The 24133-nt window shown below is 37.4% G+C and overlaps 1 protein-coding gene across 9 annotated transcripts in view; it reads right to left on the bottom strand.

Annotated features, from left to right (window-relative positions):
- Positions 1 to 24133, bottom strand: part of tenm3 (teneurin transmembrane protein 3) — a 709086-nt gene that overhangs the window by 439701 nt on the left and 245252 nt on the right. The gene's annotated exons all lie outside the window — the stretch shown is intronic.

Below are 24133 nucleotides of genomic sequence, written 5' to 3'. Positions count from 1 at the left end.
GTGGGAATAAAATAAAGTGTTTTGTAAGCCATCAAATAAAAGAGAATGGCAAAATGTGGCTGTGAAACTGTTTGATTTAGGTTGTATCCATCCACCAATCAATCTCTTCCATCCTCGCTTAGCTGTGATGGGGCTGTTGAGACAACAATGCAAGCAGAGATTTCCAGACCTCCCAAATCACCTTCTCCAGTCTTTTCTGCTAAAATATAATCTCTCCAGAGTCTTAAATCTGTCTCAAGGCCTCTGAGAGATGTTCAGAAAACCTCTACTAAGAAGGCCTTTGAAAGGCGTCATGAGGCAACTTAACTAATCCTTTTAAAGTAGAGAAAAGGTTCTTCCTATTTGAGGCCTGTTTCTAAGAAACACAAAAGTCCTTACCATATTCTAGAAGCACAGATGCTAGTCTGTTCTGATGGAAACCCTTCATGTCATCGCTGGCAAAAAAAAAAAAAAAAAGTTATCAGATGATGTGAACCTCCTACCAACAAATAAAGGTCTAAAAGAAGTATAAAATAAACCAGAAAAGAATTAAACCTCCTGAAAGAGCAACTAAAGCTTGTTTTAAAACTTTAAGATTAATCTTTTTTTTCTTTAAAAAAAATAAAAACATACTTTTCAGCACAATCATAGAAATTTGATGCAGACTGATGTCCGTAAGCAACCAGCATCAAAACCACACTGACATCCATCAGTGCCACACAGACTCCAGAAACTAAAACAACAATTGTAGTTTGGCAAATTTCATCACTAAGGCAGAGGAACCAGCAAAATCTTTAGTTGCTGCGATAAAACTACTCGACTCTTATCACAATAAAACTGCCTTCATCACAGAAGATGAAGTCCACACAATACCTCCATGAGCCCTCCACAACTATCCTTTGTTATTTTGAGCCACATATACAGTAAAGTGATGTGTGTTTGCACATCTCTGCTTTGCTTCATGCATTTTTGTTCCCCAACTAGAAAAAAATGGTTGCAGTCGTTGGTCAATCAATGGCTTGCATCACTCACCAGAGGCTGGCCGACTTCACATAAAAAGTAATGGTTATGAATTCCTGGAGACGATGATCTTCCCATCATTGCTTTTTGTTCAGTTCAAGGAATTATTTTTTTTTAAATGTGTATCCACTTCCTGTCAGTATTTCTGTTTAACTACCTTGCATACTTTCATCAAAATGTTTTCATTTATGTGTCTGATTGACTTTAACTTTATAAACACTTAAAAAAGTTGCAAAACAGTCCATACTTTTTTACACCAATATAATTGACCGAAACATCTTTAAAAGATTTGTTTTTTGAATGTTAGTCCAAATGTAAAAAAAGAAACATTTTAATCATGTCCAGCCATTACATTTGACCAATAATTACAAATGTAGTCATTTATCATACCTTCTCTTTAAACTTTTTTCCAAACCATCATCTCCACATTTTCCTTTCTTTTTACATTTTGCTTGTATCTGCTTTTCTAAGCGTGATAAGTCATTTATCAAGGTCAGAATGGTAGCATGCTTGATTTATTCCAAAGACACCTGGCTGCAATGCATGCATTTATCACAGCAATCACTCCTTCACCACTGAGCTTAACAGTGTAACTGCAAATACACAGCCTGTGTGCCCTTTTCACTCACACCGTCACAGATGAGCCTGTTTATTTATTTCCTGTACATAAGGAACTATTTTCTCATTCATTAAAGCACAGGTGCGTTTGACAAAAGAAAAAAGAAAAGAGTCATGCATCAATTGAAAAAAAATAAAGATATACTTTTGCTCAGCAATGCCTCTACTGTCCAGATTTCTTTACAAAGAAAACACAATAGTTTCACAGTTTTATGAGGGGATGGTTCTCCGTATTTGTGGATTCTGGGTGTTCTTGGGTGTCTCTGGTCCCTAACCCTCGTGAATATGAGGGAGATACTGTATTATAATTGTCCTAAAATTTGCTGGGTGCTCACTTACAGACTCATCCATTACTGTGTTGTATTTGTAGAAAAGCCTTAAAGGGCATTTATCATGGTATTCTTAAGCCTTCAAGAGTAAACTAAATCAATATACTATATATTTTAATGAAATATGAGTTATTGTCACAGTTCTTTTCCAACCCGGAAGTAAGACCCTTAGATTCTAATCCCCGCCTGTCGCTCATTGTGGGCGCCGCCCATTAATTGCATCAACCTAGAGCTAGCATTGGCAGCTTGTGTCTGTTTCACCCACAAAAAAAAAGGCAGAACAGAAAGGAATCACCCGTATTGCCATGATTACCAGAATTAGCTTGTGCACTACCAGTAATCTTTGAAATGGAAACTACTGATAAGGCCGTTCAAGGTCTTTGACTTAGGCTAATTATTTGACTAAGTTCCTGGGTCAGAAAAAAGTCCTCAAAGCATCCTAAAATAGGCAGCTGTGGTAGAGAGGTAGAGTGGTTGACCTGGGATATGAGGACCGTAGGTTTGGTTCCCGGCTTGTCTATCCAAGTTGTGAAGTGTCATTGCTCCTGGTGGTTATAGGTTGGCGCTATGTATGGCAATGGAGCCGCCGTCAGTGTGTGTTTGTGTGTGTTCATGGGTAAGTGGAAGTATGACTTTATAGCGCTTTGGGTCTTAATCAAAGAGAGAAAAGCTCTATGCAAGAACACATCATTTAAAATGGCCCCCACCTTAGGAAAATTAAAAAATAAAATTTCTTTCTATTTTAAAATTTAAAAACTTGTTTTTTTTCATACAGAGAATTGGCTGCTGCAGCTTTGTAAAAAGCAAAATGGCACGGGTGACATTCATCATTTTAAAAGATCCTCCTGTCTCGACTAAACCAAAGAAACTTTTTAACAGAAAAATCGCTGCAAAAAACTTATTCCATGAAATACAAAGATTAAATATAACATTTAACAACCGTTTGCATGGAAAACTTCTTAGAACTTTCTACTGCATGGATGTTCGCTCCACTTACAAAAACGCATTTCTCCAACAGTATTTTGAGGTGATAACGAGCTACTGAGACTTCTGTGCAATGGAGGAAAACGCCTGTTAAAGACACAACATTCAAAGGCCTTTATTCAAGAGGTTTTTAAACCATGAATCCAAGAAAGACTCAACAATTAACTTCATAAAACATAAAGTCTATAGAAAAAGGCTTCAAACCAGATCAACAGCTGCCAATGGCTTCAGATAATTCCATCTAACACATTGAAGAAATATTTCTGCCAATAAAGGGCAAGTGTTTGAGAATATTTCCATGTTTCTGCCTTCAAACCAACCGTCTGAGGATGCCAATTAGCCTTTGTGTTTCAGTGTTGTAGAGAAGAGATATGAGAATAAATGAAGGAAAGTGAGTGAGAAGGAAAGGGACAGTGAGAGTAAAAAGAAAAGAACAAGACTGTCCTTAAGACAGTAACCATTTTGCTTTAATTGCCATTTTGGTGTTCCTTTTTTTTTTTCTTCCCATCGATACTTAGAACTTAGAACTGTTTCTGTTTTAAACACACAAATTTATAAGGTAAACTGGTTTGTTGTTTCCGAAGAAAAAAAAAATTGAGATAAATCAATAGTTTTGCTTATATTTTTCTCAGTCTTGGATACTAAACATGGGGGTGGCTTCAACGTAATATTTCTGTTTTTGACTCTAATAGATTATTGTTTCTTTACCGCTAAACACTTTAAAGTCTTTACAGTTTGGAATGTTTCGTCTGGTAGAATATTCCCAAACCCAGATGTCTGTAATAGAGCGTTGGTTTCAGTGCTTTGAACCAATTCACACCGTATGTCGCTAATTTGCAACATACCATTAAATACAGCCCTCCGCTTAATTTAGCACCAACTTGAACAGTAAAAAAAACAAAAAAAAACACAGAAGAATATTTTTTCATTTACAGTGATCCCTCGCTATAACGCGGTTTACTTTTCACGGTTTTGCTACTTCACAGATTTGCATCGTGCATTGTGTTCTGCATTCTGATTGGCTAAAAAGTCACTCCATTTCTTCTTTACCTGTGCGTCAATAACGTTGCAGTTTCATATGTACACGTACGTAAATCAGCTTGCCAAATTTACAACACGTACGTGCATAGAAAAAAGAGCGACAACTGCCTATCACTATGTTTATCCCCCGAACAAACACATCTGCACTGCGGGCTTCAAAAGAACAAAACACTGCAGAGCGGAGTCAGGATGCAGCGGTTCAGTCTGAAGAGCAGTGAACTACACCTGAGTCACTATTTGCCCGACTGTACTTTGTACAGTGATAGGCGGGGCTAATCTCCGCGATTTGAAGCGTTCTGTTCACGTCGATGAATAAAATTATTACATTATTACATTATTAGTACAGTACAGTACAGAAGTTATTTGTTGAAAAAAATGTTTCTAAAGTACTTTTATTTGCGAAACAAATGCTTGAGCATGTAAATGGTTTGTTCTTTCTTTTCAATGTATAATAGACTATTTAATTGTATAATAATTGTAAAAAAATATAGAGGTTTCTACTTCACGTATTTTGCCTATCACGGGTTCTTTTTGGAACGGAACCCCCGCGATAAACGAGGGTTTACTGTATATAGAAATAAAGTCTGGCATGAAAGGGTTAGTCTGAATCAGTAAAATATCTAAGTGTTAAATGCAAAGTTTTAGTTGGACAGTATTACGGCTGTAATATGTGTTAAAAAAATGATTTAAAAAAAAAATGTTTTCAACTGTTTTTAAAAACATTTACCTGTCCATCCGCTTTGCTCAGACATATTCAGGGTCACGAGGTCAGTTTGCTACTTTTACTAGTTTTCTTATGTCTAAATAAGAATAAAACTCAAGTTTTTTTTTTTTTTTCTTGTTTTTGTTTTTTACAGGTTCTGGAAAATGAAAAACAATATTTTTCAGTTTAGTTTCAAGTAAATTATTGTGGAAAAAAACATCAAGAAAGTAGAAAAAAAACAAAAGGGTTGGGTATAAATGCGTATATCTAAGAGATTATCTACATTGCAACATCTGTCAAATCTAGAGTAATCAAGCTCAAACTCCCATATCTGCTTACTCCAGCTCTCTCGGAGTTGAGTCATGCAAGTGGTTGGAGCTGAAGCCATTTGGATAAGCAGCAAAACATTTCAAGAAAGAAAACTTGAAGTCCAAACACAATGCAACTTCAACATTATCTGGAATGTTAAGAGTCTCGACATACTCAGTTATTCAATTCTTGTGGGTAAACAGGAATAACTAGAACAAACAAACAACTCACTCAGTGTAGATGGATCATTAATGGATTCTTTAAAACGCTACGTTGAGTGGATTGGTAAATGTATCCATGCAAAAAGTTTTTTTCTTTTCATTAATTCATTTTCTGATCTGTTTATTCCCTTTCAGGGTCACGGGGTTGCTGGAGCCTATCCCAGCCGCTTGCAGGCAGAGGCAGGGGACACCCTGGACAGGTCGCCAGTCTGTCGCAGGGCCACAATCACACACCCATGCTCTCTCACATTCACATCTATGGACAATTTGGATTAACCAATTAACTTATGCAGCATGTTTTTGGACGGTGGGAGGAAGCCGGAGTCCCCAGAGAAAATCGACGCATACAGGGGGAGAACATGCAAAGTCCACACAGCGGCTGTAAATTTTAATTTGCAAATAATTTTAATTTTGGCACATATTACCATATGTGACTGAGCAAAATGTTCTTGTAGGCTCCACACACCCAGGTACTTTACTTTCTATCTTACTATAACTGTTTCTAGTACTGTTTTTCAAAGAACCAATCGTTAACTGTCTGTCCCGTAGCTGTCAGCTTAGGCGAAGTCACATTAGCCTGCTTTTAAGTAGGTAGCATTATTTTCCACAAATTTAGCGTTACTGAGGGGCATCGATTTTCTATTTATTCAGTTTTTCCTTCTTTTTCAAAGTAAATGGGTTTTTTTCTTTTTCTTTTTTAATGGACAAAAGTGACAGAAGTTGAATTTCGGTCCTACAACTGTGCGTTCACTGCTCACCCCCGAAAATGTTTTTATTAGTTATTTTATTCCATATGCAAACTCAAATGTAAAACAATTTGTGCTACTTGTCTCCATTTAAATGTTCGTGTTTTATCTTTGATGGCATTATGTAATAATATAAGACAAATATTTATAAATATAAATAAAACCTATAAAAGTAAAACAGCAGTCATGTAATGCGTCAAAATTCTGATGCAGTCAGAGTGTAAAGTAAGGGATTACCTTTAAACAACAATAATGAGTAATCTGTAATATATTTAAGTTGGGAAGTCACTTTCACAACACTCTTGTTTAAGGTCAATCTACTGCAGGATAATTTAAATCACATCAGAATAAAGCAAAGATTTTGAATGCATTTATTGATTTTTATAAAGTCAAATCACTTCTCTGCCACAGACTGAGAGGAGTTGAAATGTTATCTTTAAACCCAAAAACTGCTTCTACAAAATGACAGAGAGTCAAATATTTTGCAATCATCTGTTTACAAAGCAAATGAATAGCTGCTTTAGCTATCATGAGACTTGCACAGTCCTATTTAATAAATGCCCAGGGATCTCATTTTCCCCAGTGATGTATTGTTTACAACAAAACACTTAAAAAAAAAATATACCAGAAATAAAACAAAGCTTGTATATTTTAATTCATGTAATTACATCTACCAATATCTTTCACTGGTAAAATTTAATTTGAGGGAGTTAAGGTTAAGTCACATCACTGTTCACGGGAAATTTTCCTAAACCAATTGGTAATATAAGTGTTTAACCGAAGCTTCAGTCATCTGTCCCTCCCCTCGTGTTAAGAGTGTCATCTTTGCCAGGACATTTTCTAATAACAGCATTAGCAAGTCCTCCTACTTCCATCTCCATTACATCAACAGTCTGTGACCCTCCCCCACTCACACACACACACACACACACACACACACGCACACATGCTTCTTTTCTGGTTCACCGTCTGGTCACCTCTCAACTCGACGACTGCAACTCCTTTCTGTCTGGTCTCCCCTAGGAAAGACTCACGCAAGAGTTTCCTTTACCTGCTGGATTACACCTGTTCTCCACCAGCTCCACTGGCTCCCAATCACACATTGCATCGGAAAACAGATACAGCTTTTTATCTTTAATGACATTCACAACCTTAACCTCTTATACTTTACTGATCTTCTTCAAATCACTGTACCCGCCCGCGCACCCAGATCTTCCTCTGCTGTCGATCTCACTGTTCCCGTCTGTCATAAACTTTGGAATGAACTCGCTTTTGACATTTGTAAGTGTCTGAAAGACGCCTTCAAAATAAAATGTGTCTTTATCTTTATTATGATGCACGGGTGTGAGACACTACCAGTTTGTTTTAAGCCAAAAACATCTTGCTATTGTCCCGCAGGACAGGAGGTTTTAGCAAGATCGAGCAAAGAAAGTAGGTTAAGCAGCACTAAATGCTACTCTGCTTAGAGGAGCTGTCAGTGGAACTGCACACGCTGTGAAACCGTGCCACTGGGAATGGGGCAGTGGCACGGTTGGGACTTGGACTGGTGCCCACTATTGTCTGAGAGAGCAAAAGTTCATGCTCATTGTTTCTTTATAAAAGAAATAACCAGAGTAGCTGCACAAAATCTGCTTGTCTCAGTTTAGTTATGCTAATCTGCAGCAGGAATGTATGAAATATATTAAAATTTTAGATTAAAGACACTTTAAAGGGCTTATACCATGCTATTATATAGTCATTTATCGTAAACAGTATTACTTTTGGCACACAAACATATTTTGTATTATATAAAAAATAATTATATATATATAATTATTATATAAATATAATATATTATATATTATATTTATATAAGTTATTTTCGTGAGTTCTTTTCCAACTCAGAAGTAAGACGACTTGATCTCTGAGGAATCAGCTTTCACTCCGTGTGGGTGCCACCCATTTCATGATGTCAACCTAGAGCTGGCCTCTGCTGCGTATCTGTGTCTTGCCCACGAAAACAAACAACACCCAAACTTTCACAAAGATGAATGTGCATATTGTGCATATAAAAAGAAACCATTTTAGCGGCTGGATTTACTGAGAAAGTGTGTGTGATTTCCTGGGGCGGGGCTGGCAGGGCACAATCTTCCTGGAAGGGGCTGTTTTTACTGGTCTACGTCAGCTCATGAGAACTCACTTTTGTGGTTTGGGAGGGGTTGGTGCTCAGAGAACAAGTTTTTTTTAGAGGAATACTCAGAACTGCGCTAACGGGTATATTTTTACTTAAAGTTGCAGAACGATTTTGAATGACAAATTTGTCTGTATGTATAGATCTCCATCATGTTGTCAGCAAAGAGAGAAGAGCAAAAATCATCAGTTTACCATCAATGTCAGCTCTTTAAGTCAACATATTGTAGAAATAAATATAAACAAAATAGTGTCCAGACTTGCTAAACACAGACTGACATGGCCTTTTACACATTTTTCTTGTTTAGACAGGTGGACCAATAACCAATGCACCTTACACCTATCATACTATATTAATGTCATTCTGCTCACAGCTTTTTCCTCCTCCAAATGACTGTTTACATATATTCCCATTTGTCACTTTGTTGGACCTTACTTTTAACTTTTAATTTTATTTTGTAAAATTCTAAAGTTATCATTGTATTTTAAATAAGTTTTATATTGTAACTTTATTCATGTGATGTTTGCTGCTGACCTCTTGGCCTGATCACTTTTGAAAAAAGAGATCCTGATCGCAATGGGTTTTAACCCGGTTACATAAAGGTTAAATAAAATATGGTAAATGGCGTATACTTATATAGCGCCTTTCTTCCTACAAGGACAAAGCGCTTTACAGTCACAGACCCATTCACCCAGTCACACACACATTCACTCACACATTCACACACTGGTGGCGGCTCCGCTGCCAAACACAGGCGCCCGCCTACCACCAGAGGCAATATATATATATACACGGTATATATATATTTTTTCCTCAAATCTGTCTGTATTGTGACTTCAGTAACATAAGTGGTGAGGTCAAGCTTACATTTTTTTTTTTTGCATATTGTTTAAACAATCCTGTTTTGTTTAAATTCTTTTCCTTAATGCTACATTCACACTGGGTGCGTTTCACACATTCAAGAGCGTGGTGAACCAGGGTTCTTGAATGCACTTTTAGCATATTCTGTTCACACAGGACTGTAACTATCCAATGCTAGCGCATGCATGTACAGTTAGAAGAGGCTTGATGCGAAATGTTGAAGCAAATCTTGTTCCAGGCTTTTTCTATCTCAGCTCTATTCCGATATATGTAACTTTATGTAACTTGTAACTTTATTCATGTGCTCCACCTCCATGTCTCTCTCTCTCACTATGCGCATCCCATCATGTAAAAACCATCCCAATATGTGCAATACCATCCCATCATGTGCAATACATTAAGTGCAATATATCTCTGCATTCATGGACACAGCAGGTTTCTTCTGTCTGTCATAACTACCTCTCTGCAGAAATTTCTATTGTAGATTTTGTTCTTTTGTAGTTTGTAATTTGTAAATTGTGCTCTTCATTTTGAGAAATTATTTTATTTTATTATTATATTATTCTGCGAGTTTTTTCTCTCTTGTATGTTTGCACTGAATAGTGAGCGGCTTTAATTTCACTGCATGTGTGTGTGATGTGAATTGTACATGTGTACAGTGACAATAAAGGCATTCTATTCTATTCTATTCTATATATGAATGACTTGCTGTCACTTTATCTATTCATTCCCAAGTTCTCGGTCCTACTTTTCTACCTTTGTGTTACTCCATGTCCTTCTGCCTTCTTTCATCCCCAATGTCTTCATCTATCCTTCTCTCTTTTTTTTAATTTCCTGTGGTTCAATTATTGATGAAAGACACCCTCTTTCCCTCTGCCCGACTTGGGAGGTTTAAGAGACATGACTTGGCTATGGAGAGCACTTTGTCTAATCCCTGACTCACACTTACAGATGAGGACACACACTTTGACACACTCACACATTTTTACTGCCGAGTTCAAACAGAGGTCAGTTTTGTTGCATTAATGTTGCAAGAGGTATAAAAAATGCTTGCTGTGCATGTGTATTTAGTATTTATCCAGATCACCATCAGCAGACAACGGATGAAGTGTGTGAATCGGAGTGTATATGTGTGTACTCGGGTCAGGCATTACTCATGGTTATTTACTGTAATCTCAAAGGGACAGAAAGTCTCCAGAACTCAACAACGCTGTATTTTCGGGGGCAAACTTGGGGCATGTTTATATAAAGATTAAGGTTAAGGTAAGCAGGTTTAAAGGAACTACTGGCCATCTCCTAAAGGTACCAGTGTCCTGGGTTAGGATTAGGGTCACTGGAAAGTTAATGTGGGAGACATGTAAACTGTTTAGAAATAGCATCAAGGCCAAAAATGGTTTAGTGCAAGTAGAATAAACAAAATCTAAAAGAGGAAAAGGGAAGGATTGCCTGCATATTTCTTTTATCAGTCCATCTCCATCCAGTCCATCCAATTTATTAACAACCGCATTTTTTTCTCTATTATTTCTATTTAATATGGATTTTTTCTCTTAATTAATCTGTTGGTCATGTTTATTATTCAAGTCAAAGCAGCTTTGTTTACTACAATGCATCCCCAAGGTAATGCAAATTGCTTAACAAATTAAATTTTTAAAAATGATACAACAAAAGAGGCAACATTTCCATTTAAAAGAATGAAAGCAAAATATATATACATATATATATATATAATTAACAATCAAATTGAAGCAAAATCAAAAGAGAGGAGTGCATACATAAGCTTGTCTTGCTTCATCAGACTTTAGACTTTAACTGCATTGAGTTGAAACATGGCTTTAGCTTGTTCAGTCCTGATTCTGGGCACCAGAAGGTCTGTTCCTGAGCTTCTCTGAGTTCAAAGAGGTTCTTTTGGGATCTTGTGAGAGTTCTGAGTTGCTACGCCATGCAGAGACCTTTAAAAAAATCCCTCTATCTAAATGAAAAACATTGCTACGCCGCGCAGAGACCTTTACGTTTTGTTTTAAAGTCTATTCACTAAAAGACAGCAAGTCAGTGCAACAGCCTTTTTAATCTGAACCTTAGTTACATTTAAACCCCCACACCCCCATTCTAGACATTTTAGAAATGTGTCATATTTGATTAAAATCACAAGAAAAAAATCCCTCTATCAAAATAAAGAAACATATTAAATTAAACAAACCAAAACCATCACATTTTTTAAGCCAAAAGGTGAGTAATAGGAGCGTTGGAGCTGACATTGGTTCCATAAACCACTTTATCATGGGTTTTAGTTCATCTGTTTTTTTAATGCCAGGACAGTTTCATTTATTACTTTTTAAATTATATTAGTTTACTTCATTGTTCTTGGTTTCGGGTTTCCTTTAGTTTTTTCCCCTGAAGTTTCATTTTTATTTGTTTTACTTTGTATTAAGCGTCATACTATTTTCACCATAGTACTTTCCATAAGTTTTGCTTTCCTGTGAAATGCTGGGATTTTTTGGTAAAAACAGAAATCCATTCCAATCTACTGAGCTTTACACAACAGGCTTCATCTGTATACATTTCTTTATTTTTGGCCTCATCCCAGAATACCACCTTCTCAGGAAAAACACTAAGAAGAAGAAGAATTCCTGAAGAGCAAAGTTGAAATTCAACAATTTGGTGGACATCAAAATACTTTGTTTACATCGTTTCGTTCATGCACGTGTGGGTTCTTCTGAGCAGTGGTGCCTCCTCCCACATTCTGAAAGCATGTATATGTTTGGCTGATTGCTAATTCTAAATAGCCCGAGGATATGTGTGCTCATATGATGCTGTTCTTTTTTTTCTTTCTTGTGTGTGGCCCCAGTCTCCAGATCCCTGTGACCATGAATGGGTATGGAAAGGAAAATTTAGTAAGGTCTTCAAGCAAACTCAGGCAGCATCTGAAGCATCAGACAAAAAAATGGAAAACAGAGGCAAAAGGGTCCTATTGTAGCTGCATAAAGTGAACAATGACAATACTTTATTAGGGTTTTTAAAATTTAATCGAAAACACTGTGTTCTCATCATTAAAGTGAATTGAATACATGAAATAAATAAAACCCAGGATCTGAAGTCCTTCCATCTGCGCTGCAAAGCAATAATCTTTGGAAATAGAATAGAACATTGTTAATCTGCGTTCACACTGAACCAATCATTCAGAGACTCTCCCAATATGGTGAAGTTCACTGCAGGAGCTGCGTCTTTATGGCAACCGCTTTCAGAGGTACTTCTGTCTCTCCGTGCCCAGTTTGATTTGCTGTATGGCATTAGTCCAAGGAGGGAAAAAGTAAAAATAGGAATTCAATTAGACAAGTTTTATTATTGTCTCCATACAAATAAAATATCCTAAAGTTCAGGAGGAAAATGTCCAGCTTCTCCTCCATGCTTGTTTTGAATTTCACAGCTGATCGCGTTACATGCTAATGCTTAGTCCCCCATTGGTTAACCCTTGTGCTGTCCTATGGATGACCCGACCCTTACATTGACATGTTCTCCCTACCATGACAAAGGTGGATAAAGGTGAAGAGGATTTCATGTAATCCATGGAAACCAGTGAAGATCACAAATCATTGAAGAAAAATCTTGTGGGGTCTATATGACCCCACTCCCAACGTTAAAGTGCCTAGGATAGCACAAGGGTTAACGCGACACGTCTTCTTTGACAAAGTTCCGAACTTTGACTCTCAATGTGACGCCCAAACTGTGCTGCTGCCATGTCGACGAAACAGCGCACTGTGTTCTGCATCCTGATTGGTTTAAGTTTTTGTCAATCAATCTCCTCCTTGCCGTGTCTCCTGTGCAAAATACGTTCAGTTTGCCAAATCAACATAAATCTTTGTTTCTAAAAAGATTTGAACTTTAAGAGTTTAAACAAAAGAGAAAATTATCTGTCTAAAAAAAAAGCGTATAAAGTGTGTAGTGAGTGGTTTTACAGCTTTAAAACATATATATTTCATTTATAATCTATAACATACTTCACCTTCAGGTTACTTTTGGAACAAAACCCCTGTGATAAACAAAGGAACACTATACTTTAGTTTTATTCAGGTGTATTTTAGGATGGGGGGGGGGGGGGGGGGGTTCTATCTCCTGTAACAGCTAAATGTCTCTGCATACAAAAATTGAATGTTTTTCTACAGTTTGCAGAGCAAAATGAAATCAAGAATAGGTATCTAGTGATTCACATTTAAATCAAATCACACAGAGTGTGAGAAGTAATGGGAAAAAAAAAACACAGTACACATCTTAATCACTGTATTTATTGTCTCATCTATATTTCACTCCTCCATTCATTGTCTCTTTACCTTCTTAATTGAAAGTCCATGGCATGGGACCCAAGCAGCAAAGAGCCTGATCAATACCATGCCATATGTGTAAATTGATCGTGTTTGTGTGCAAGATGGAGGACGTTCTCATGTGAAAGTGTTTAAGTGTCAGCACGAGCGTGTGCCTGTGTGTGTCTAAACCAGTGTGTGTAGTTGGACCCCCACTTATTGAGGTGTCAGTCTAATTCATTCTCACCCAGAGACTTTTGTGTGGTTGCAGGACGATTCATTAGCTCTGCAGGCTCCAATCAAAACTATTCACAGTGTTCCCTGCTGTAATAATCACTGCATATGAAATTAGACGATGCATAATGCCAAAGGGCATGTGCATGAGAGTGAATAAAGCTCATTTCAGACATGCTCTCCTTCCCATTAATCTAGCTGGGGCTAAGCATGTCAGTTTCATGGATAAACGAGCTCTCAAAAAGTTATGACTACAATCTTTAAGCTGTGGTTTAGTCACATTTATATAGTCTGTTGTGAAAATACATCTGGTGATGTTTATCATTGACTACAAAATATAATTGTTTTCACTCTGTTAAACTTTTAATTGATATATCCATCCTTTTTATTTACACAGATCAGCAATTAGCCACACGCTCAGTGGCAAAACAAAAAACTAAAAAAAGTCTAAGGTTAAGCTACAGATGGAGGGAAATGAGAAGATGCCTTCATTTAACTGAAAACAGTATTTGCGGTTTAAATTTAGACAGATTTTTTTCAAAGTACAAATAATCTGATACAGAATGTGTAAAGAAGAAATACTCTTCATTAATATGGATTAAACGATTGCCAAACATGAGGTGAGTGGTCTCATATTTTTGTTTCAACCATTATTTTTTTTTTTTTTTAATTCAGGAAATCCCTCAGTCGTGAAGAAAAAAAAGGCATTCATGGCAAGATTAATTTTGAAAGCAAGAGGTCTGACCATCAGTATGTGCACTAAGTAACACAGATGGTGTTGACACACATGGTGAAAAGAAGAGTCGTAGAAAATATTGCCAAGGTGATGGCAAAATATTCAAATATTGTGATGTATCATACTTTGCATATATGGACCTTTTATTATGAACTACAGTCCTGAGATTTGTGCAAAAATAAGACAGTTTTTTCCCCTCTACATCATCCATACAGAATTCTAGAAAATCATCATCTAAATGTTTATTGTCTAGAATAAAAATGTCCAACAAAAATGAAATTTTAAATGAAATGCTCATTTGTTTTTACTATTGGATTAATAATTTATAATATTTTTGAATATATTATTTCCAATACATTAGGAATGATGCCTAAATATTGAGCTGTTTTAGAAAAAATTACATTACAATTAAATAGATAAATAAGGAGGCCACTTTGAATGATTATCACGACAGAAGACTCAACATTTTACAATTAATTATTTTTATTCAAAACAACAATTTACATTGTAATAATTTGTGCAGCCTTAGAATTGTATGTCTAAAATAAACTGGTCCTAACCAAACTGATCATTAAAACACAGCAGGAAAATGTCAAGTTTGTGATCAGGCCAATACTGTGCATTACATTACTTTAAGTTTAATTTGAAATACTTGGAGCCAACAACAAAATCCAGCCTTGGACTCACTTAAAATGCGTGCAGGGAATGCAGCAATGTGCCATCTCCTCTTCTCCTGTATCTGAGCTGATGTGCACACTGGACGGAGCGCATCAGAGAGCTTGTGCGATGATCCTGGGCCGTTGTGACATCACAACAACTCATTCATTTGAACAGAGAGTCTTTGCAACAGTTTGACAGCAATTTGAGGAAAAAATGCCACGAGTAGATGTTAAAAACGAAAACAAAAAGATTTTCATTTGAGGGGCCTTTAAGAGATATTTATTTCTAGTCATCACATAACGTTTTTGCAAAGGTGCCTACCGTTATGTTGTTTTTGAAGAGCAGCTACCAGAATTCCAAAGCCTCCTTCCTGCTGTGCCCCTGATCAGCCAGCTGTCCCTGCTGAAGACACGTTTCTGAGAGTGACTGACAGCAGGGCAGAAAGCTGGTCACAAATGAGGATTCAAATTGACAAAACCCACAATTTGGGATGAGTTTTTTTGGGTTGGAAGCTGGTTCAAAGCAACCATATTTGGCTGGGCTTGATAACATGGACGCAGATCACAGTGTTCAGCAACACCATTGAATCTTTGAAGATGTCAAAACAAAGTATCCCATGTTGGAAATGTTTTAGACAGACATTGTTTTTCTCCTTCTGTTGCAACAGTCCTCTGTCTTTTATATTAGTGTAGCATATGCAAAATCTAATTATAATAAAAAACACAACATGCAGCTTTGCAGATTGTTTGCTTGTTTGCTGATAATTCATTTTCTCAAGTAAGAAAGCCATTTCCAATTGTCAACACAATCACAGGACATTCTTTAATCTCAAGCTTGCTTTCACAAAGTTATTGCCTCCTAGCTGAGCAAGGCAAGTCCTTTCCATTGTTGTCGTCTCTTTGAGCTCGTCAACAATCTCCCATTTAGTCCACATAGTTATCCAAAAGTGAGAACGTTAACTAGAAGGTCAAAGCCAGCAACACACACAAGAGCCTGGAATGTCAAGTGAGAAAAAAAAACATGTGCAACTCTTATATCACAAATTGCAACTGTTTTAATTGGCTTTTCCAGAGTTGACGTTTTTTTAAATAACTTTTCTTTATCTAATCAAATTTCTTTGTAACTTGTGCAGCACTTTGGTCAACTTTATTGCTCTATAGGTATTTAGGACTGAGTTTCAGAGCCCAGGCTATGTGTGGAGGTGAGCCCGACTATATCTAGACAGTATCTCTCACACAAGCTCAGGCTCCTTCCCTCCCAGAGAGGACAGACCATCGAAAGGAGCCAGTTGAGATGGCTCGGGCATCTGGTCTGGATGCCTCCCTGGGGAAGTGTTCCGGGCATGTCCCAATGGGCCGAGGCCCGGTGAAGACCCAGGACACGTTGGAGAGGCGTCGTCTCTCCAGCGTGTCCTGGGAATGCCTCGGGGTCCCCCCAGAGGAGCTGGAGGAAGTGGCTGGGCCGAGGGAAGTCTGGGCATCTTTGCGTAGACTGCTGCCCCCGCGACCCGGTCCAGGATAAGCGGAGGAAGATGGATGGATGGAGGTGGATGGTATATAGAATTTAAATTGCAGATGCAAAAGCAACAAAGGCATCTTGGGATTGTTTTAAAGGTTCAAGTAAACTAAGCACATCCAGAACAAACAGAGAAGAAAGAGAAATATCAATGCCCAATATGTTATCTTATTGGTTAGGCAAATAAATAATTTAAACGTCATAGACTTTGTTTTACAAGTGGACCACTAAATTTGCTGAAACTGGTAAGTCTAGAAAAACTGGACACTTTGACTCAAGTCTGAAGCTACGTTTACAACGCCCTCGGCAATGTGTGTTCAAGTGGCCACTTCCAATCAAAATATGTGCGTTTTGATCTTCTGCGTTCAAAACTCTTGCACTCAAGAGCAGCCATGCAAGTTTGGATGGCCCTTTGAAATCACAGACGTACCAGCTGTTTAAAAAACTCATCATTTAAGGCAAAATAAATAACTGCTGCTTGTGCCCAGCCGGAATTATAGCACCCTAATCTTTTATATTGTGAAATAGAGCTGAGACGGAAAACGCCTGGAGCAAGTTTCACAAGATTTGCACCACTTTGACATTTCACAGAAAGACTCTTCCAACTGTAAATGGCGGACATGCGTTGGTAAACATTAAGAAAACAAGAAGAAGCCCCTCTCTGCTTTTCCAGTGTGAACACAATTAACTATGTTCAAATGCAAGAACCCGTGTTTAGCATGTTCTTGAATGTGTGTCACATGCCTAGTGTGTCCGGGCCCAAAAGGTTTAGGTGATGCAGTGCAAAAAACCATCCTGCGTGTATGCGCAGCAGTTCTCCCTATGAATATTCTCTGAAGTTAAATCAGCTGAAGCATAGCCAAATACTTCATGTGGAATTGTTGCATTACCAGTTTTGTAAAAAAACATTTTTTTCATGATTACATATCTGAAAGAAAGAAAAAGCATGAACTGAATTCACAATACAACATCACCACTATTCAGGGTTCTTCTCCTCTGAGTGCAACAAACCCAGAATTCAAAGTGTGTTTAAAATATTTTGTGTGTGCATGTGTGCTTGTGCATGTGTGTGTGCATCAGTGGAGGTTTAAAATGGCGCCTGTCTGGATGTTGGTCCATTATGGGTTTAAAGTACTTTTAGTCCTCCAAACCTTTCTGACTCACTCTCTTACTTTACAACACATTCCCTCCCCCTTTCACCTCCCCCTCCCCCCGACCCCCCCCCCACACTTACTCCCTCCTCCCATCTATTCTCTTTGCTGTCTCAAAACTTCTCACTGGCCAATTAGTGCTCAGTCTGTTTCAGCAAAAGACAATATGTCTGCTGCAAATCCAGAGAGGAGGCCTTAAACACTCTCCAGAGAGAGCGCCTGGGAGAGAGAGAAAGAGAGTGCAAGATTGTTAGAGATTGTTAGAAAAAGATGGTGATGGTGGTGGAGGGGGTGGAAGAGAGCAAAAAAACACAAATGAATTCGGTTAAGGATTGTCTTTTGGGTGCACCTTAGTATTTTTATGGGAAGCTGAGATGCTTTCTTGATAAGATTTCAATATACAAAAAAAAAGGACAAGGCTACATGCAGAAGCAGCAACACTGGCCATCCTTTATTCAGAATGGACCACATGGAACTTTGAAGATTCAAAATAAGGACTCAGACCAAATTCAATATATATGTTGGTGCTTAAAGCAGAAAAATACTACTATTACCGTATTTTCCTCACTATGGTCTATTTCTGAACTTATGTCATACATGTAGCACACCGAACTGGTTACTACCAATGAAAAGTCTATGTACATGTGCATATGTGTGTTTCAGGCTCTCCGCATTCAAAACTCTTGCGTTCACGAGTCACTGTGCAACTGTTTAATTGCATTTTTGGGCTACACTTACAAAACACGCGGGCATTGAACGCTCATGACAAGTGAAACCAGTCAGTGTCTCCGTTATGGTAGTGACATATGGAAGGCGTGTCTTTTAATTCACAGAAGTGTCAGCCAGTTGAAAATTGCCTATGACAGAGAAATTCATAATTGCGGTTTGGGCCCGGCTGGAGTTACATGACACCAAGTTTTTATGTATTAGAATAAAGCTGTGAAAGAAACGCAGCCCCTTCCTACTTTTCTATTTAGTCATGTTAGTGTATTTACAGTACCTGTAACGTCCAATTTTGTTTGCAACACATAAATAAACTAAATACTGATAACACTAAAACAAGCATTTCTGTGATGCATTAACTCCCAACCTTGTCAGTCCATTACAACTACACATCAGCCGCAGTAGCATGGAATAACACCCAACCTTGTCTCCAACTTGTAAAAAAAACAAAAACAAAAAAAAAGACATTTTCACAGAAAGCTCAAAATCGCGTTAACATCAGTAGGCAAGAATGAATGAATGCATAAATAAATTTTTCCGGTTTATAAGGCGCACTGTTGTTTTTTGAAGAAAAACAAAAGACTTTTAAATGCCACTTTTCTCTGATTTACCAGACAAATGGGAGGACCTTAAAACCTTTTGACAGTTGGCCTCAAAACCTCAGAAGGTTTTGTTATATCATGATGTGTCACTAGCAGCTGGTGGTGATGGGCGTAGCCGGCCGGATGAACAGGATCAGCTCTGAGTGACTACGACCAATTTGACCACTGAACTGCCAAATTGCAGAAACATCTGTTTCTGGCAGAGAAAATAGTTTTATGTTAGGAAAGATTTGGTTACTGACTTGATTAAAAAATACCAAACCTTTTATTTAAGAGAAAAATAAGAATTATAGTTGTATAATTCAGAGAAAGAGCTATACCGCACTTGAAGAGGATTTGAACTTTTGTCAAGAGCAATGTATGTGTCATTAGGACTAATCATTTGATGTACAGCACTTTGCCCTGCACTGGCTGAAAGGTCAGAATTACAAAGCGGGAAAATTGGCGTGAGAGTTTTAATGGGAGTTGTGACTAATGGCTTCAAGCGACTGCAGGCAAGCCAGACCATACATGATCTCTTGAAGAAGTTCTTTTAAAATGAAAAAGCAAATACTGAACCAACCATATGGAGCTTTTTTTTCTGAAACTGTTTTAATGTCATTTTTTGGAGCTACTGGTAAGAAAAAATAAATAAATAAACATTATGGCTTATGGCAACTTGAGTCAGCTTCACCAGCCTCAGCACCAACCACTCAATATCGGTTCTGTTATTTAGTGCCCTTTATGTTAAGTCCTTTGGGGAGCCGTCTTGTGTTGCATTACAAACAATATGGAAAAAGCTCACTCCATGTTGTCTTGGCATCAATTACTTTTTTAGAAAGCTGCCCTTCAAAAAAAAAAAAAAAAAAAAAAAAGAAAGAAAAGAAAATGAAGAAACTGTCAACCTGGTGTACAACATCTGTTTTATGTCTCCTGGAGCCTTGGGGCTACTTCAAAACATTTTACACCTCAACACTCTTAATATTGATGACTTGGGAAGCAGGGACAGCACAGGTGAAGAAGCGGACAGTCCTTTCCAGAGGCTACTTTCAGGGAAAACAACAGAAAGGCAAGTTTTCAAGAGTTTGTGGGGTAACCAAGAGTCATTCTAAGTCAAAAGTAGCAATTACCTTCAAAACAAAGTAATCAAGTTGACTCATTGTACAGAGGCACAGCCGAGGTCAAAATGGCGGAGCAGGTTAGGTTGATATTTCAGACAAATTCTGCATTTTGTTGTACAAGCACTAAATTTGGCATGGATGTGCCTTAGGATCCCCTCTTTCAGAAAAACACGTCAGGAGAAAAATCCCAAATGGGGGCCATTTGTAAAGATGGCGACCATATGCTCAATTGTTACAAAAAAAATAAATGCCTATTTACCTCAGTCTCAACAAAACGGGCTGTTCATACACAGGTTTGAAACTTGAGGGGTACAGTAATCCCCCACCCATTCGCGGTTTAATATTCGCGCCCCGCCAGTTCGCGGGTGCCCGCAGATGACGTGATGTCACAAGCGTAAGACGCAGAACAGCGCTCATTCCGCGGATTTTGAAAAACTATTTACTCTGTACTTTACTGTAAGGTACTGTTTACGCGTTTAAGACGCCATCCAAACGCCCTGCATCATCTCCAGCTTCTGGAAATGAACCGGTTGCTATCGGCAAACTGGAGAGTTCAATGAACTGGTTGACGCCCACTCGCAGCGTCTGACTGATCAAGATTTGGCGGAGCTGGCGCAGTGAGTAAGGCTCATATAAGGCTCTGGGAGTTTTAAAACAGCGTCAATTATTTGCGGATTTTCGTTATTCGCGGGGGGGTGAGGAACGTAACCCCCGCGAATATGGGGGGATTACTGTACCTACAGAATACTATTATATTGTATATATTTTAAGATCTTAAATTTGTTTTTGTGTGCTAAACAAACAAACAAACAAACAAAAAAAAAAACTTTTTTCCCCTCCATAACAATTTTGACACTTAGATCAGGGGTGTCAAACTCATTTTCACCGAGGGCCACAGCAGCATAGTGGCTGTCCTCAAAGGGCCAAATCTAACTTATACATGTAACTAAATGTAATGAAAAATAAATGTAACTACTCCTTAATGTTAAATAAATCATTTATTTTAAGTATTATAACTTTTTAAAGTCATAATTACAGTTGCATAGAAAACATATGTTTGCTTGTTACTCTAGCATAAATCCTTTTACATTTTGTCCGCTTATTAAAACCCACCATCAAACTGTCCAAGTGAATAAAGAAAAATAACATAAAACTGAGCCAGAAAAGAACATGTATTATAGTGTAAAATTTTACAAAAAAAAGCAGCCTTGCATCCAACTGATGAGTTGATAACAACAATTTCTCTGCATACACACATAAGATCTGCAAACATTGAATAATTACAACTGCAGCTATAAATAAATAGTACGTAACCAACTAAAAAAAAAAAGAAAAATTAGGAAATTAAAAACTTTTATGCTCTCGCAGTAAGTGACATGGCCCCCGGGTCTTGAGTTTGGCTTATGTGACTTAGAATATCAAAATAAAGGTTTTCCAGAAAGAATATTAATGTTCAGCACACCAGATACTAAAAGATGTTCCACACAATATTTTGTGAAATGATTGCATTCACATTTCCAAAAGTCAATGTAGAAAGCATGGAGCTGCAGATTGGGTCTGAGGGGTGACGCAGAATTTTTGGACCTGTGAACCTCTATTTTAACGACTTCTGAAAAACTCCCAAGACACGAGGTATGAGGAACATTTAGGTGGATAGAAGCCTGATTTTGTACTCCCATCTCACATCAGTATCAATGATAAAAAGCCATCTCTCCGATTTTCTTTCTCCCTATCAGTGATTCTTGTGCACTCTCAGCTTTCCTCCTCATGCGCCTTTGTGCGCTTTTTCTTCTGATTACTGAGGTGAAGTCAGCAGCTGCTGTTAATCATAAAGCCACATTCAGCCCCTTTGATTGAGGAACATTGATGTTAATGTGTGACTAACATGACGAACAAACAGAATTCTCCCAGTCTGCAAGTCAAGAGGAACCGTAACAGAAAAGGGAATTTCAATGAACAGCAAACAGATGTAATGTCTGTCCAAAGGTGAAGGCGCTTAATGGATGGCGTTGGCTGATCACTCAAAGTAATTATTAGAGTTATTATCCATTTAACCACCAACTCATTACATCATGGCATCAAGTTTTTGCCCCTTGGCATAACCAAAAAAGTGCACAGAGCAACTCAGTAGTTACAAAATACTGAATGCATTTATTAAATATTAATGACTTTAATCAGGTTCAATCTTTCTTAATTACTTATTTATGATCAACTTTATTGTGCTTCAAGCAAGTTCTTTGACATTTAAAGAGTGATTTGCCTCACTTTGCCTTCATTAAAGGTGAAATTAGCTCTTCAGGGGATATTGTGAGTCACTATTCAGCCACCACATACGCTGACTTGCCTTTATGATATCTGAAAATGTACATTTACTTCTACCACAATCAACAGCTCCTATAAAGTAGTACATTCTGCTTGGTGAAGATTCACAAGGTTTATGTGGTGCTAAGCAAAAATTTTTCCCAACTTTAAGGCCCAAATTAGCAAACAAGGGGTTGACCTTTACTGCAATCCTCAGCACAAAATTTGGTATAATGAAATCAATGATGGTTTAATAAAAAGAAAATCAGTGAAACATTAAATATATATGTATATATATACCCTGCGACAGACTGGAGACCTGTCCAGGATGTCCCCTGTCTTTACTCATAAGTGGCCGGGATAGACTCCGGCAGCCCCGTGACCCCGAAAGGGACAAAACGGAAAAAGATGAATGAATGAATTAACATATATATTATTGCAGTATATATATATATATATATATATATATATATATATATATATATATATATATATATATATATATATATATATATATATATTAGTGACATTAATTTGCATTTCTGTTGGATATGATGGGACTGCTATAAAAACAATGGATACTTTTTGCTGTAAAGCCTTGAGGTGTATTCATAGCATCTGGACTTCCAAAGAAGAATTACAAGGACTTTTTATTCCTACTATTAAAAAAAATTGGTAAAAAAAAGTGATATCACAGTGTTAGAAAGTTTGATGCGTCTAAAAAACCACCATCAGTTAAACAATCATTTTACAATGAACCTTAGACTTCCTAAACAAACGTCACTTTTTCACAGCAAGTATCACAAAAATTAGGATCAAACTATTTTTTTGTGACAAAAGATCAAGAAAATAAAGACAAACAAACAAAAAGGATAAATCCACAAAGAACGCAAAGAAAAAATCAAAACAATGCAAAAATGTCAGAAGAAGCCTCAAAGTTCCACTCCGATTATCTTTTGATCTATTTTTAAAGTGTTCCCAGTGGTCTTTTAATTTTGATCATGTTGTTTTTAGCAAAAATAAAAATAAAACTGTGTCATTTTCTAGCACACAGTTTGTTGGGGGAACTGTTGCCCCAGAGTAAGCCTGCACTCATTTCCCACTATCTCTTTCGTTTCAATCTCTCCTACTAGCTTACAGCCCCTCACAACCCCAACCCAACATCACCGAAGTTTTAAAGATGGCGATAAATATTGGAGCCCCCCAGCTATAAGGTTTTAAGCCGGACGCCAGCTCAGACAAGTAAAACTAAGACGTACATGGATCTATTTGTCTGCAAGTGATTGCATCCGAATGGAGCAGAGCAGGGAGCTTAGGACCTAACGATTGTAGTTTGTACATAAGCTCCTACAACCTTTTCAAATGGCATTTTTGAATCTGCTCCTGATTAACCCCTTCACTGCTACAACTTTTTTAAAACAGCATTTTTACATCCGTTCCTGAATCACAACTATTTGAATAAAGACATATTTAGAAATACACTTTTAATCTGAATTGTCTTTATTTATTTCTTCCGTCATGAGAAAAATGCTAAAAGAACATGTTAAAAACACCAAAAACACGCAATTTTCATTGGAGTGGGTCTTTAAAGTGTTAACAAAGTTCCTACGATGAATACCAGGGGTATCACATTTACGCGGCATAACTCTTTTTATGTTTCTTTTAAACCAAATACTTTAAAGCTAAAAACTTTTGGAATCATTCATGTTACATGTTGAATGAAAATAAAGCTAGTGGGTTGTCGGTGTCATTCCTGCATCACTGTAAACCACAGATGTGATCGGCAAACTCGCCAGTGAGTTTACTATTGAGGGCATAGTGACCATAATGAATAG

Source organism: Oryzias latipes, chromosome 1 (genome assembly GCF_053564925.1).
Source record: "Oryzias latipes strain Hd-rR chromosome 1, Olatipes_Hd-rR_3.1".
Lineage (NCBI taxonomy): Eukaryota > Metazoa > Chordata > Actinopteri > Beloniformes > Adrianichthyidae > Oryzias > Oryzias latipes.
This window is presented reverse-complemented; position numbering and strand designations above follow the sequence as displayed.